Consider the following 15,784-nt stretch of genomic DNA (forward strand, 5'->3'; position numbering starts at 1 on the left):
GATTCCTTTACCAGATACTTTGTCTAGATTTCCGGTAAAGGATACAGATCCGTCCCTGACGGAAACTGTAGAAGTCCAGGTTAATATGGTCAAAAGAAGCTTACGGTAAGTGACCGGAAATTACAAGAAATCAAGGTCAATACTGACAGGGACGAACAACTTTTGTCCCTGAAGCAAGTCATTATTGAAGGTTGGCCTGATGAAAGAAATCACTGCAAGTCAGAACTGCTAGATTTCTGGAATTACAGGGATGAGCTTACCGTCATGGATGGGGTAATAATGAAGGGTCACAAAATTGTTATTCCTAAATCCCTAAGGGCAGACTTATTGTCAAAACTACATTCTTCAAGTCATATGGGAATAGAGAAAACAATAAGTAGAGCAAGTGATATTGTTTTCTGGCCTAGAATCACCCAGGAAATTAAAGATCTCGTTCTGAAATGTCCTGTATGTTTGCAACACAGAGACTCAAACCAGAAAGAACCGCTTGTCTACACCCAAGTTCCAGAATACCCATGGCAGGTAGTTGGCACAGACCTATTTGAGTTCAATGACAAAGACTTTTTGATAGTCGCTGACCATTATTCACATTACTTTGAGGTCAAAGAGCTGCCTAACTGTAGAAGTTCGACAGTTATAAGTAGGCTCAAGGGCATATTGCTAGATTTGGCATACCAGAAATTGTAGTATCTGATAATGGGCCATGCTATGCATCTCATGAGTTTGCAAACTTTGCAAAGCTCTGGGATTTTACACACCAGACCACAAGTCCTTACCACAGCTCCGGTAATGGTTTTGCGGAAGCGTACGTGAAAATTTGCAAGCGCATTTTCACGAAGGCCAGAGCATCAGGCACCGACCCAATGATAGGAATACAAGAATATAGGGTTACAAAACTTAAAATAGGGTTTTCACCCAGTGAAATTATGTTCCAACGTCAAATTAGGTCAGTGTTGCCAGTTGCTAAGTCGCAATTACTTCCCCGGCAAATCTCACACAAGGTCATTCGTGAGAAATTGTCAGCAAACAAGGAAAGGGAGAAAGTGTATTATGATATGACAGCCCGTCCCTAGATTTGCCACTATAATGCCACCCTTTTCAATGGTGGAGTATTTAGACAATTTTCCACCAAAATGCCACCTAAAATGCCACCAAAATGGTGAAAAAATAAAGAGGACAGGGGCAAACCCGTTTTCCACTAAATTCCACCTCTTTCCACTTGTGTACACCTTTAGGTGGCAATAAGTGGAGTATTTAGACAGTTTTACACCATTATGCCACCATTATGGTGAAAAATTTGTTTGCCACTTAATTCCACCAATAGCCACCTTCATGGTGGCAGTAAGTGGAGTATTTTGACAAATTACCACTAAAATGCCACCATTGGTGTAAAAGTTATTTTCCACTAAACGCCACTTACTTCCACCAATCGCCACCTAACAGGTGGCAGTAAGCGGACAAAATTTCACCAGAATGCCACTATGGAGGCAGTCCTATTTTCCACTAAATGCCACCAAATAGCTGGCAATAGTAGGAAAATACGTGGCAACTAGTGGAAATCGACTGCACCTGCTGAATCTGAAAAAACTCAGTAGTAAGCAAAAATCAAATTATATTAATATATTTTTTATTTTTATGAAAAATCAAAGACTCTTCACAAGAAATCACAAAAGATCTGAACACGAGAATCAGGATGTTGTCAATGCAGTCTTATTTTGTCATATTCCAGGATGGCTTAAGTAGATGGCGAATGACTCTCCAAATTTCACTCCTTTGGATGTAAGGCCATTTTTCCAGCACACAATCTGTAACAGCAAACCATACATCTATTAATAGATATATTTTTCTAACATTCTGAATATATATAATTTTGCTGAAAATTGTAAATTTCCTCTAGGAAATATATGAAATCGAAAGGCTAAACTAACTCACTGACATAACAAAAAACTCTACAAACTTAATCTATGTCAAATACTGTGAAGTCATTTAAATTCGCTGGCATGAAATTTCGAACAAACGTAAAAAGGACTGTTTCGCGCAGGCTTTAATTCACCCATTTTCAATTTATAAATGAAAAAATAAATTAAAAAATAATAACAGCACGGTCTTAAATTCACGCATCGGTTCTAGTGTGAAATACGCGGAAATTCATCCTACACAAATAAAAATGATTTCACAGTAATATGCAGCATCTTTATTATAACTGTGAGAAGTTTCATCAAAATCTACATTGTAGAAAAAATTCTATTTACTCAAACAGTTACATTGTTTTGTGGAAATATATGCATCTTGAATCAGTAACAAGAACTTGAGAATTGATGAAAGATGTGGAAGCACCATTGCTCTAACGTGATTTACACTTGTGTCAAATTTCATGAATATTTATCAATGGATTACTTGTTATGTAGGAATTTATGGACTGAAAAACAATTAAAGGGCAATAACTTTGGTTACTGAAGTGATCCTGATGGAAATTGCAAATGCAATGCTGTCCTGTAGTGATCTACATTTTTGTAAAGTTTCATGAAGATCCATCAATAGATGCAGGAAAAATCTCTATTTTTTACCAAATCAAGGGGAAATACTTCTAGGTAAATAATTGAGCAGTGTTAATGAGCTTATAATAATTACATGAGGTTTAGTGATTCTATAGACAAAGCTATAAAAATATTTTTCCAAGCATTTTCAGTTAATCCGAAAATAATATCCCTCCGCCTTTGGCAAAAGGTAATAATAGCACTTGGGTTTTTCATCACATTTATAATTAATATTTATCATATAATATGCCAGGAATTTTTATTAATTGGTGTATTTCTTTAAAAATTAAGGGTTATTTAAACATTAGCTTTTATAAAAACATATAATATTTACCTGATTCAAAATTATCTTGATATGTTTCTTTTATGCAGTAATAAGCTGTATGCTGCTCCGAGGTATATACAGTCAGGCAGGCATATCATGTCACAAAGTTGCACTTTTTTCACAGAAGGTACCTGGTATGAACAGTTTAAAGTACATATTGTATCCTAAGTGCTAATCAATAATGTAAATAATTACAAAATGATACAATTTTACAAGCAGTGTTATAAACATGACTGATGTATATTCCAGAAAATATATCTGGAATTTATCCATCTGCCAAACTTCCTAAGACATAAAAGGAGATTAATTTTTGTTGATTTTAATTTAAAGCAGTTTGGTAAATGTTGTTTCAAATTCAAGTATTTGTTAAGAGTAAGTAATTAAGACAATGTTAAAGACAGTAATAATTAAAAAAAAAATAAACAGTATAATATTGTTACCTCTCACAATGTGTTTCCATTTTCTCCCAGGCTGACTCATCAAATGCCAGATTTCAAAATTTGTTATTACTACACAGATAAATTGATTCCACACATACACATTCTTGGTCAGCTAAAGAAGGTGTCAAATCCTTAAGTTGAAAAGCTATTGTAAAAACATCCTTTTTTATAAACACTTCTTTTTTTTCAATTAATGAAGAGAAAAGGCAAGAACTATTTCTTTGCATCTGACCTGATGTTTGCCTTCATATATAAATCTTAACTGACCCAAATTCCACCTGTTTCTATACATTAGTGTGGCAGCTTGTAACTTGATCTATCATTAATCTTATCTTAGTTAACCAACTTTCACTCATGCAGAAATAATACACTGCAGACACATTTAAAAACGATCTTTTCAGATTCAGCTAGTACAGCCAATTTCCACTAGTTGCCACCTATTTTCCACCTTTTTCTGTCTTTCATTGAATATAATGCAAAGATATAATAAGCAATAAATATTCTGTCTCACAAAAGAACGAAAATTCAAATTTTCTGTATACCACTCTGAATATTATTTTTGCCCAGCTAGAGTCAGCATAGACTTATTCTCATTTTCATGAAACCCTTTGAAGACGGAACCTGGGTATACTGTTTTGCAGATGTTGGTCAGTCTGTCAGTAATTTGGTATGTAGACCAATCAGTTTCCAGATGATAACTCAAGAACGCTTGGGCCTAAGATCATGAAACTTTATATGTAGGTTGGTCATGACCAGCAGTTACCCATATTGACTTGGAGGCCAGTAGATCAAAGGTCAAAATCACAGTGACCTGGAACAGTTGAACAGTTTCCAGATGATAACTCTAGTACTCTTGAGCCTAGGATCATGAAAGTGAATGGGAAGGTTGAACATAGCTAGCAGATAACTCCTGTAGATTTTTAGTTCAGTAGGTCAAAGGTGTCAGGGACACAGTGAGCTGGAAAGATTAAGCTGTTTCAGGATGTTAATTTGAGAACTCTTTGACCTAGGATCATGAAACTAAATAGGGAGGTTGATCATGACCGGCAGACGACCCTTACTGATTTTGAGGTCAGTCAGTGGTCAAAGGTCTAGGTCACACTGACCCAGAACACTAGAACTTGTTTTGCCCAATAACTAGAGAATGTTTTGGTCTAAGATCACATTTGATACAGAAGTCACTTATGACTGGTAAATGACCCATAATTATTGATTTAAAGGTAGTACATCAAATGTCCAGTGCACAGTGACCAAATGATTTCTGTTTTTTTGTACAGTTACTGAATGCATCAAGGGGGGACGGGGAGCATTTTGTGTTCTACGAGCTGTTGTCAATGTGGAGTTTTAGCAAAGTCATGTTCCGTGTCAATTAGGCCTGAAGTTTGAAGTTTTAAGTGTCCATTATACCTTGATTCCAACCTGAGTCAATGTGGAGATTTTTGTACAGGGTAATCCAATGTCTTACAGTTCTCTTTTAAATCAAACATCACAAAAATTTCTAAGTTTTTTTTCCACCTATTCGCCACCAAGAAAATTTGCTAAGTCCCTATTTTCCACTAAACGCCACTTGATTTCCACCATGAAAAAAAACTATGTTCTACTTTCCACCAATTTACACCTTTCTGCCACCATAAAGAAAAACTATGTTCAAATTTACACCTAATGCCACCTAAATGCCACCAAAATAAAGTGGCTTTTGGTGGCAAATTTACCACTTAGGTAAAAAAAAGAGCTGAATTACACCAAATGCCAACTAATGCCCCCTATTTCCACCAATTGCCACCCTTTTTTCATGGAAATAAGTGGCAAAGAGTGGCATTAGGTGGCAAATCTAGGGACGGGAGCCAAGCATTTACCACCATTAGAAATAGGAGATTCGGCACGAATTCAGCAAGCAAATAAAAATTGGAGTCCTGCAGTAGTAGTGCAAAAACACCATGATAGGTCATACTCTGTTAAAACACCTGACGGTAACACATATCGTCGCAATAGGAGGCATTTGTTACAAACCAATGAATCAAAAGAGTGCATACCTGAAGTTGACATGCAAAATGTGGAAAATAACAACCTTTCGGCGCCTCAAGAAAATTCTGACTGTATTTCACAATTCTCTGATAAAAGCAATAAAAGGTCAGATAATGAAGCAAGTGAAAAAACATATATGAGTAGATCTGGCAGGGCAGTTAAACCTCCGACAAGATTAATTGAAACAATGTAATATGATAACATTAGATAGCGGAACACGCGTGCTATGTAAACAGTGAACAGAGATAATTAAGTGCTGATAGCAAAAATATGCCATTCATGGAGAAACAGACTTTATGAAAGAAATTTTACGTTATAGTAAATTTGGAGTATTTTGATTTATTTTATTTTAGCTTTCAGAAATTGTGTTCCTTGTTCTTTGCCAAAAGGGGAGATGTATCATTATGTAGATAATGTAGTATACTCACAGCGCATGCGTATATTTTATACACACCCAGTTTGGGATGTTGTTTCAGCAGTTGTTAAGGCGCACTCATATAATAAACATATACTTATAGTAAGAATACTGTGTTGGTCATTCTTTACAATAAGACAACCTTGACCTTTGACCTGGTGACCCCAAAGTCAGTAGGGGTGGTATATTCAATAAGTACTATCAGCATGTGAAGTTTGAAAGTCCTGGGTGCAGTGGTTCGCAAGTAAAGTGCCTTCGTGCAAAAAGTTAATGTTGTGACTAACGAACTAACTAACGAACGAAGGAACGGACGGACAGTTGAAAACTTATATGCCTCCCTTCGGGGGCATAAAAATTCTAAACCATGTCCCATGCCCCACCAAGGGCGCTGCCCCTGGACCCAGTGAGGGGCTTTGCAGCCCCCTCAACCCCCAGCTCATTTTTTTTCTTCAGTTTTTGAGAGCCAGTCACATCCCTGTGTTATAGTAATTAGAACTTTCAAGATGAACATTTCATACACGTATGTTGAGAACAGAGTTTTTCCTAGCTGGCATATCTGTAATATTGAGTATCAACTTTTTCTTGCATGTATCATATTGACTGTTTTGCATGATTCATTCACTATTAAAACTTGTTTGACAAGAAAACATCTTCAAATTTAAATTTCTTCCAACTTGCAACATGTACAAGTAAAAGACAGGAACTGTTTTTGAATCAAAGATGATGGGTTTTTGAAAAGTCCTGTTTCAATCTTAACACTTGAGTACACATGGGAGAGCTAATATGTTGAACTGTCAGACTGCTTGCACAAGATCAGTACCAGTCCCGGGATTTTCAAGATTACGGGTTAACCTGTAGTAACCTCAAATTAGCAGTCACCTCCATTCAGCGGTCATTTTATGACGCCCTCTATGGGTTTCCTCTATTTCATTACTTTATTCAGTGGTCCTCTCCCATCCACAGTCAGCGGACACCAGAATTGCCTCCTGACCGCCGTATTTGACCCCTTTCAGCGGCCATATTTCTTCCAAAACCAGTTTTTAGGCGAGAATCGCCAAAGATATCTGATTTTTGAGAAAACTGTAATGGCCAAGTTTCTTCACCACAATTTTTGACCAACGAAAAGTTTGTTGACGCCTACAAAAACATGCCCACTGTACATACTGGTGCCACTTTAAATGCAGGCATTTACCATACCAACTATATATCTACAAAACTTCATCTAGGAAATTCAAGTGTGAAAAATGTTCAAATTGTCTAGATGAATGGTATGTTCAGTATAACAATGTAATGGTAGAAGATAAAGCTATTGGAATCCAGGAAGACCTTAAACCCCCAACTGGGATATAAAAGCAGGAAGATGGCACTGGGGCAGGCTTCTACATAAAATATGCATAGTAAACATCAGAGAACCTTTTTTTGAAATCCTGAAAGAACTCCTGAATGAAAAAAAATTAAAACATGCACATTTATACTTTGATATGTATCCTTTCTATTGGTGCATTTAATTTTTTAAAAAAATATCAAGAAAGTATACTTATAGATTTTTTTAAAATTTCAACTGTCAAAAATTTGAATTTCCCGGGTGGGGCTTAGAGGTCATAACCTCAGAGAGCAGAGAAATGTAAACAGAATAAGCACGTGGCTTTGTTTATCAACAAAAATACTGCAGCAGAAGATTATTCACAACATTCACAGTCACCTCTTTTTACCTGCTTTTTTATCATCTTTGTGTTTATCTCAGAAAATGATTTACACTTATTATGTGCATGAAGTTAATAAATATTTATTATATAACTAGTACATGTAGTACATAAGTGTTTATGTACTGAAGCTTGTGTTAGATAAATAAGTTGTAATTTCTGACTGTTCTGTTTCCACAGTAACTATTTTCCATTTTCCCCACTCAATGCATTATTTTCAATTGAATTTGAGAAAAATCTGGTATGAAAGTCCAGTTGCAAAGTGCCATAAACTTATCAGTAAATTTGATGCCATGAATGTGTATTGTTTTGACAGTCCTCCCTAATTGCCTATTATCTTGACTTTCTTGATAATACATTGACTGAAACAGGCCTCCAAAAATTCCGCCAAATTTTCATTTCATGTCTTGACACTGTGTTTCACAGTCCTAGTGTTACATTCATCTTGATTAATTTGGATTTAATTAAATAATTTCTCAAACAAAACAACATATCAAATGAGAATATATTTTGCTTTGTTGACTGGAATGATAACATTGGTAGGGAATCTATTTCCTTTAGAACAATGTCTTATAAAAGAAATCCCACAAAACTTATCAAGTACCTATGAAGAAAAGAAAAACTAGTGATTTTAAAGAAAATATTTACAAAAATTGGATTAATAACTTTTACAACTGAAAACAGCAAGTAAGTTGCATGCTCTTCATTATTTAGAAAGATCGTCTGCTACAAGCTACCTGTGTTTACAATGGTTATTTTTAGCTACTGCTTCTGAGTAACAAAATGTAGCTCCTCCCACTATTTTCTGTCTGCCCCGGTAGGAAATGTTGGGGGTTTAAAGTAAAAGTCCTTAAAGTGAAAGAGTCAAGTGAAACAATTGTTGAAACCAAAGCTGAAGATACAAACAACATATTAGAAAGAAGAATAGTGAAGATTTTGGACTAAATAAGTGACTTGAACAGTAATTTCAATAAAGAGCATATTGACAAAAATATTTATACAAACCCAGGAAATTAGAGACATACTGGACCATTGTTTGCCAATAATTGTTTAATTTATGAAGACCTAAATGGATATACAGTCGAATGATACTCGGGTTAGCACAATGTGTTTTAGTCGGTCCCATTTTCTCTCTATGTTCTAAGGTTATTATTTATCATTACCTCGATATTATTAGCTCGATATTTTGTTTAGGATACCTAGCAACTCTACCAACCATGTTGTGAATGGGGAAGGACCCGGTAACCAACTAAACTAAAATGTCTTATTTAAATTGTCAATAAAATTGAGATCGTATTTACGTTTTATATTATTTCTTTCCCCCTTCAAACCCACTGAAAGAAGTATGGGATATAATGACAATGTAGACGTCCTACACAGATACAAAATGTAGTCGTCCCTGGGATAGTCGATATCACTACGTCGAACTTCGGATACGTCGATGCAATTTTTGCAGTCCCTTATATATCGACCTTACGGTATTTGACTGTAATAGTAAAACATGTTATTGGAACTGAAGGTGTGGAAATGCAATTAGTAAACACCATAGAGCTTTTAAAAAATATTTCATTAATGAGTGAGAAGTATCTGAATATATTAGACAAAGATGATGACGTTCATCAACTATTTATTGAGTTAACTGATAGTAGTAGTGTCCCTTTAATGGTGAGAGTCATATTTTTATTGTGCAAGAAAAAACAACTTTAAACATGTAAAAAGTGGAGTAATTCAAACTATTTTGGTCTTACTAGGTGTGCAGAAGGCTGTATGTGGACCCCCAAAAAGAAAAGCCCTAAGAACAAAAAAGAAGGTATTCGTAAATGAAGGAAATTAGGTGTGAAACGACCAGCGAGTTCTCCACCATGTGACAATACTGGTCAAAATGGCGGATTGAAAATTTCTGAAAAATTAAAAAAGGATAAAATGGATAAAATATAACATATTAGAAAGAGGAACAGTGAAGATTTTCGACCAAATAAGTGACTTGAACAGTAATTTCAATAAAGAGCATACTGACAAAAATTGATATACAAACCAAGCAAATTTGAATAAACCAAAGAAAGAGTGCTCTACCATATGTGCAGAAAATAGTGCCAAAGTTAAAGTTCATTTGCCAATAACTGTTTTATTTATGAAGACTTAAATGGATATAATAGTAAAACATGTTACTGAAACTCTAAGGTGTGGAGATGCAATTAGTAAACGGCATAGGGGTTTTTAAAAGCTATTCCATTAATGAGTGAGAAGTATCTGAATATTTTAGACAAAGATGATGACGTTCATCAGCTATTTATTGAGTTAACTGATAAAAGTGTTTCGGGAAAAAGTTTAAATGATAAGAGTGAAGATGGGGTTGTCAGAGTTAGGAATGCACATGCAGGTAACCCATGAAGAAATGATATTAAAGTCATCGCAGAAACTCTGACGGAAGTAGATAGTAGTCACAGCACCACCTTTCTGCTGACAGTTTCCGTAACATTTCACGGTTATTGCAGAATCAAAATAAAATTAACAACATTTTAAAAACAAGAGTGCAAGAATGTCACAATATACGCCCGTCACAGCAAATTTCTTTACTCTAGCACCTGTATTTGCAAATGGAATTTTAATTTTGTGGTAATTTTTGTAATAACTAAGTGTTTTGTTTTTCTTAGTCCACAAAAAAACTCCTTACCAGGTAGAGATACCTTAAAATACACCTAAAATTGGAAAGTAACATCTATGTTGTACCACAGAAAAGTGGTCTTGGTTTTTCCCTACGCTCAATTATAAAAAAGTTACAATATAAGTTATTTATAGTAACAACTAAGGGAAGTTAATCTTAAAAAAAAAAAAAAAAAAAAAAAAAAAAAAAAAAAAAAAAATGTAAGTCCTCACAAAAATCTTTACCAGGTAGAGACTGGTCAAAATACACCTCAAAATTGGATGTAGCATGCATGTTGTACTACAGAAAAGTGGTCTCGATTTTTCCCTACGACTAGTAATGAAAAACTTACAATATAAGCTATTTATAGTAACAACAAAGGGAAGTAATTCTAAAGAAGGGAACTGCGCATGACACTTCGTCTCATGATGGTGTATAATTGTGTCAAGTTACATCAAAATCCCTCCATGCATGAAGAAGAAATGCTTCGGACAAAGTCATTCTTGTATCTGACCTTTGGCCTCTAAGTGTGACCTTGACCTTAGACCTAGGGACCTGGTTCTTGCGCATGACACTACGTCTCGTGGTGGTGAACATTTGTGCCAAGTTATATCAAAATCCCTCTATGCATGAAGAAGAAATGCTCCGGACAAGGTTTTCATTCTTGTATCCTTTGACCTCTAAGTGTGACCTTGATCTTAGACCTAGAGACCTGGTTCTTGCGCATGACACTCCGCCTCATGGTGGTGAACATTTGTGCCAAGTTATATCAAAATCCCTCTATGCATGAAGAAGAAATGCTCCGGACAAAGTTTTCATTCTTGTATCCTTTGACCTCTAAGTGTGACCTTCACCTTAGACCTAGGGACCTGGTTCTTGCGCATGACACTCCTTCTCATGATGATGAACAATTGTGCCAACTTTCATCAAAATCCCTCTATGCATGAAGAAGATATGCTCCGGACAAAGTCATTCTTGAATTTGACCTTTGACCTCTAAGTGTGACCTTGACCTTAGACCTAGGGACCTGGTTCTTGCGCATGACACTCCGTCTCATGATGGTGAACAACTGTGCCAAGTTTCATCAAAATCCCTTCATGCATGTAGAAGATATGCTCCGGACAAGGTCTGTGGACGCCGCCCGCCCGCCCGCCCGCCAGGGGCGTTCCCATAATACGTCCCGTTTTTCAAACGGGCGTATAAAAAGACACAAATATGTTAAATTATCTATAAATATTGTGAAATTAATTTCATTTGGAAAAGGATATTAATATGTTAATCAACTCATAATTGGGTCATACCAATTTATATTTTATTCTGCTCTGAAAATTCTGGAAAGATATGGCTTTCTACACATGCGTGTTTCTACCATTTCCATTTGTATTTAAAACACATTAGGCATGTTTTTGGTTGTTTTTACAATCTCTGATAAATCTACGAAAATTTTGGTAAACAATGGATAAGACGCAGTATGTCGTTATTCAGTGGACAAATGATGGTGATAAATTGAGTATTGAGCACCTGAAATGTGTAACAAGTCCTATACGAAGGCCTGGAATGATTATGTTGCTGGCGATCACAGGAAGGCCAAGTTTAGGAAAAAGGAATACGAGTGCACCATCAGAGCAGTTGGTCATTCAGTATATCACTGAAAATCATGAATTTACTTTGCACGTTTCTAATCTACTAATTACGAAAGTGCATGTAGAAAGATTCTATAAGTAAGTGCTCTCCCGTATGAATAGCCCACAGGTGGCTATACATAGAGCAGTTTTGTATTACATTGTACAGGTCATTCAGCTGATATATTTTTCAACCGACTTCTTTACTTTTCAATCGCAAGTGCTCACTTCAAAACTCTTTAATCCCAGGAAAAAGAAGGAGCTGCGTTCAATAAACGCTTGATGCCCCCGGTGGCATCCTTGTCGATACAAAGCAACCAAAGTCCAAAACGAGGTAAAGTTCAAGGTCAAGGTCAAACTGAGGTCAGGTGATGTCTGAAGATGTGGAATGGTCACAGGTTACATCTGCGTTAGTATCCAGTCATTCTAGCTAGGGGTATTGATGCTAGACGAAACAGTCCCATTTGGTTAACCACATACGGACGTACGGACGGATGTATGGACGGACGAACGGACAGACAGACGGACAGGACAATCACTATATGCCTCCCGCATCAGTAGATACCAGGGGCATAAAAACGATCGCAAATTCGATAAATAATACTTGCAATTTGTACGAAACTGGAAGCTTTTTCAAATTCTTGCTTTTCTCCGGACCAGTGAATTAAAATAAACAAGAGGGTCATATTGACCCTGGACCACTCACCTGAGTAATATGAGCTATATGTTTCAATCATAAAACTGATGCTAAAATATTAAGACAGTAAGTCAGTAGGTCATATTCATGGTCATTGAAAGTCAGTTTTAAGATCAGAGTGCAAAACTGTACCTGTCATCAACATTTCAAGGCTGTATCTTTAAAAACAAGAAAGTAGGTCAGTATGTCAAGGTTACAGTCAAGTGACCCCTAATTACTTGGGGACATCAGGTAATTATATTTAAATTAAACAGTCTAGGAAATATGATCAGACAATTCTTATAAGTATTTTTTTCCAATACAACTCATATAACAAGTGACCCCGTGGCCTCTTTTCACCCCAGGAGAATAATTTTAACGATCTTGATATGGACCACTATGCAATGCTACATACAAAATATCGAAGGCCTAACCTTGAACTTTTAGAGAAGAATATTTTCAAAGTTTTTCGCTGTAAGTCTTTATAAACAATGTGACCCCCTGGGCAGGGCATTATTTGACCCTAGGAGGATGATTAATTTTGAATAATCTTGCTAGAGGACCACTAGATGATGATACAAAACAAATATCAAAGCCCTGGGACCTATGGTTTTGGACAAGATTTTCAAAGTTTTCCCTATATAAGTCTATGTTAACCATATGACCCCCTGAGCGGGGCCATATTTGACCCTAGGGAAATAATTTGAACAACCTTGGTAGAGGACCACTAGATGATGCTACATACCAAATATAAAAGCCCTATCACCTGTGGTTTTGGACAAGAAAATTTTTTGTGTTTTTCTTTGTGGTTGCCATGGCAACCAAAGATCTACATATGAATTCAATTCTTGAACAATTTTTAAAGAAGACCATTTAAGGAACATCCCTGTAAAATTTCACCAAAATTAAAAAATTTAACGAGAATTACCTGGAAGCTGAAGTTCAATTGTAATTCTATTTCGACAACGATATATTTATTCGGGATGAAATGAGATGTAGCCTGCACATGTGCAGTCAGTAGCTTGCAAGTGGCGGATGGCATGTACATGCTGTTTTAGCAGTCTTTAGTTTTGAGAAGTTTTATATCTCAAACATTTCCTATGTGGTCATTTTGTGGACTGACACTTTAAAAAATAAAAAATCTGTCGAAAATGTTATGGATAAAATGGAAAATCCATGTACTCTTACTCGTCAAGGATTAACTTTAAAAGTTATGGAAGATAATATACAGCAGGTTTACTCATATGTTGACTCTGCGTTTCAAGGTGGATTGAAATATGTGGTAGACGGGTTGAAAGTTGGTGAGGAACCGGGAGATGTGGGAGATGATTCTTCCCCTCCGGCTAAGAAGAGCCGTTTCTATTCAATGGCAGAGAGATTCAAAGGACGCAAAATTTGTGATCCACCAGTGGACCCGTCTTTTGCTCAGAACATTAATTTTTTTCCTAATGGTATGAGTGAGGACTTTTATGCTCCGATGACCAAAAATGATAGCATTCCAAGGCCGTAGAATTGTGAGGCTTTAGTTACTGTAAAAGTGAACAAACCTTTGTTCTACACAAACTAAGTTCATAGACAAGAAATTTGGCCTGATGGCTTAGGAGGAGATGTTGTTTAGAGGAAAGTGTGGAGGGATGGACAACTGACGGACAACTGATGGATGCCGTATGGTGAGCAATCACAATAGCTCACCCTGAGCCTTTGGCTCAGGTGAGCTTAAAAGTCAAGTGTTGCCATACTTCCACATTTGCCATTCAGCACAAGCATGTTAAAAGAACAAGACATGAACTTCAAGCTAAGCTAGAGTAATGCCACATGGCAAAGGAGCAAAGCTTAAGGTAGAGACAAGGGCCGATGGATGAGAGAAATGCAGTAGACCTGCGCCAGATGATGGGGCAGAGGAGAATAGAGATATATGGGTAATCGGGGATTCCATCCCATACTTGGCCGGTTCCACTGGCAAGTGACAGAGGCATGGTTAACTTGAAATTACCTAACAATTTATTCGTTGCTTTGTGGTGCAGGAGAGGGATGGGGCTTCAGGACCTAAAGCACGCCATGCAGTTGCCTGCTCTGTTTCGGAATCCCCCCTGGTAATTATACACGTCAGGGGTAATGACATTACCAAGCATTCGGTTAAGACTCATATTTAAACTTTTAAAAGAATCCTTTGAATATATAAGACAGCATTTTCCTGGGACCCCTATTGTTTGGACAGACATTCTTCCACTACTTCATTGGGGAGTCCCGGATGATAAACTCAAGAGTATTCAAACAAAAACGAAAAACAGATCAAACAGTTTGGAAGGACTTCGGCCAAGGAGGTTCTAAAAATAGATATCAATGATTAGACCCCGGGATTCTTTCATGCCAATGCTATTCATCTCTAGGACATTGACCTGGAATTCTACTTGGATTTGTTAAATGTGTTCTTAAACTAGTATTTATGAATTTTGGGGAAAATAAAAAAAATTCTGTACTTTCTTTGTTTTTTTTGTAGCGGAAAATTCTTACGTCAGGGTGCGACTGATGAGGGCATGTCATAATAAGCTGATTTATTAATGAATGCGAATGTGAATATTTTATCATTTGGATGCGAATAATTAAATCACTCGTGTAACACATTCTTGATTTAATTACTACGCATCCAAAGTCCCGCCCTTATTTTATTTCACTGATAGTAACATACTTAATATTTCTTAGATATTGCAACCTAAATGATAATTATGAAATTTTGATAATACTGGAGAACTTCCTATCCTGTCCACCAGAAGAAGAAGTAGACCAGCACGTAAGAGACTGAGAAGAAAATGAGTCAAATATGACTTAAAAAGTAAAAGAAACCGCCAACAAGGCAAAAGCAAAGCAACAAAAGAAATTTAGAAAAACTATTGAGAAGAAAAAGTGTAATTATGTGGATTTTAAAGTTGGTAATAAAGTGGTACAATTTAATAGTGCTAGAGCAGGCAGAAAAAGCAACAGTGATCTTGGTGCAAATTATTCAGGACCGAATACCATAACAAAAGTTATTGGACAAACAAAAAAACATGGATGAAAAAAATTCTTGAAAGCCTCATATCTGTTAACAATGTGAAACTATTCAAGGAACAGCCAAGTTGTGGTGCAAGCCAGGACATGCCTGATCAAATGGCTATGGATAGTCAACCAACCAGCCCAGAATCTGACTGTCTGAAATTCATTAACAGTCTTGATGCAAACAATAGTGTGAAGAAATGTTCCAGGCTTGTGAAATACTCAACATGAAAGCAGGAGGTCAGCCCGGTACCTTCTCAACTTTTACAAGGAAACTGCCAATCTGCCCTGTTCTTTCATTTAGCGAAGGAAAACAGTAGCAGTTATACAGCATAATGATGTTTATGAATATAAAGGATTCGAA

General features: G+C 36.4%; 1 long non-coding RNA gene across 2 annotated transcripts; it reads right to left on the minus strand.

Moving 5' to 3' along the window:
• Positions 1 to 1,610: 1,610 nt before the first annotated feature.
• On the minus strand, positions 1,611 to 4,490 carry LOC128557654 (uncharacterized). Of its 2 annotated transcripts, XR_008371296.1 has the most exons (3): positions 3,303 to 4,486; positions 2,872 to 2,993; positions 1,611 to 1,805 (listed from the first exon to the last, which is right to left on the minus strand). It is a non-coding gene; the product is annotated as an uncharacterized LOC128557654 (long non-coding RNA). The 2 variants fall into 2 exon arrangements; XR_008371295.1 differs by having other exon boundaries at positions 2,872 to 4,490.
• Positions 4,491 to 15,784: the final 11,294 nt, after the last annotated feature.

This window comes from Mercenaria mercenaria, chromosome 6, assembly GCF_021730395.1.
Source record: "Mercenaria mercenaria strain notata chromosome 6, MADL_Memer_1, whole genome shotgun sequence".
Lineage (NCBI taxonomy): Eukaryota > Metazoa > Mollusca > Bivalvia > Venerida > Veneridae > Mercenaria > Mercenaria mercenaria.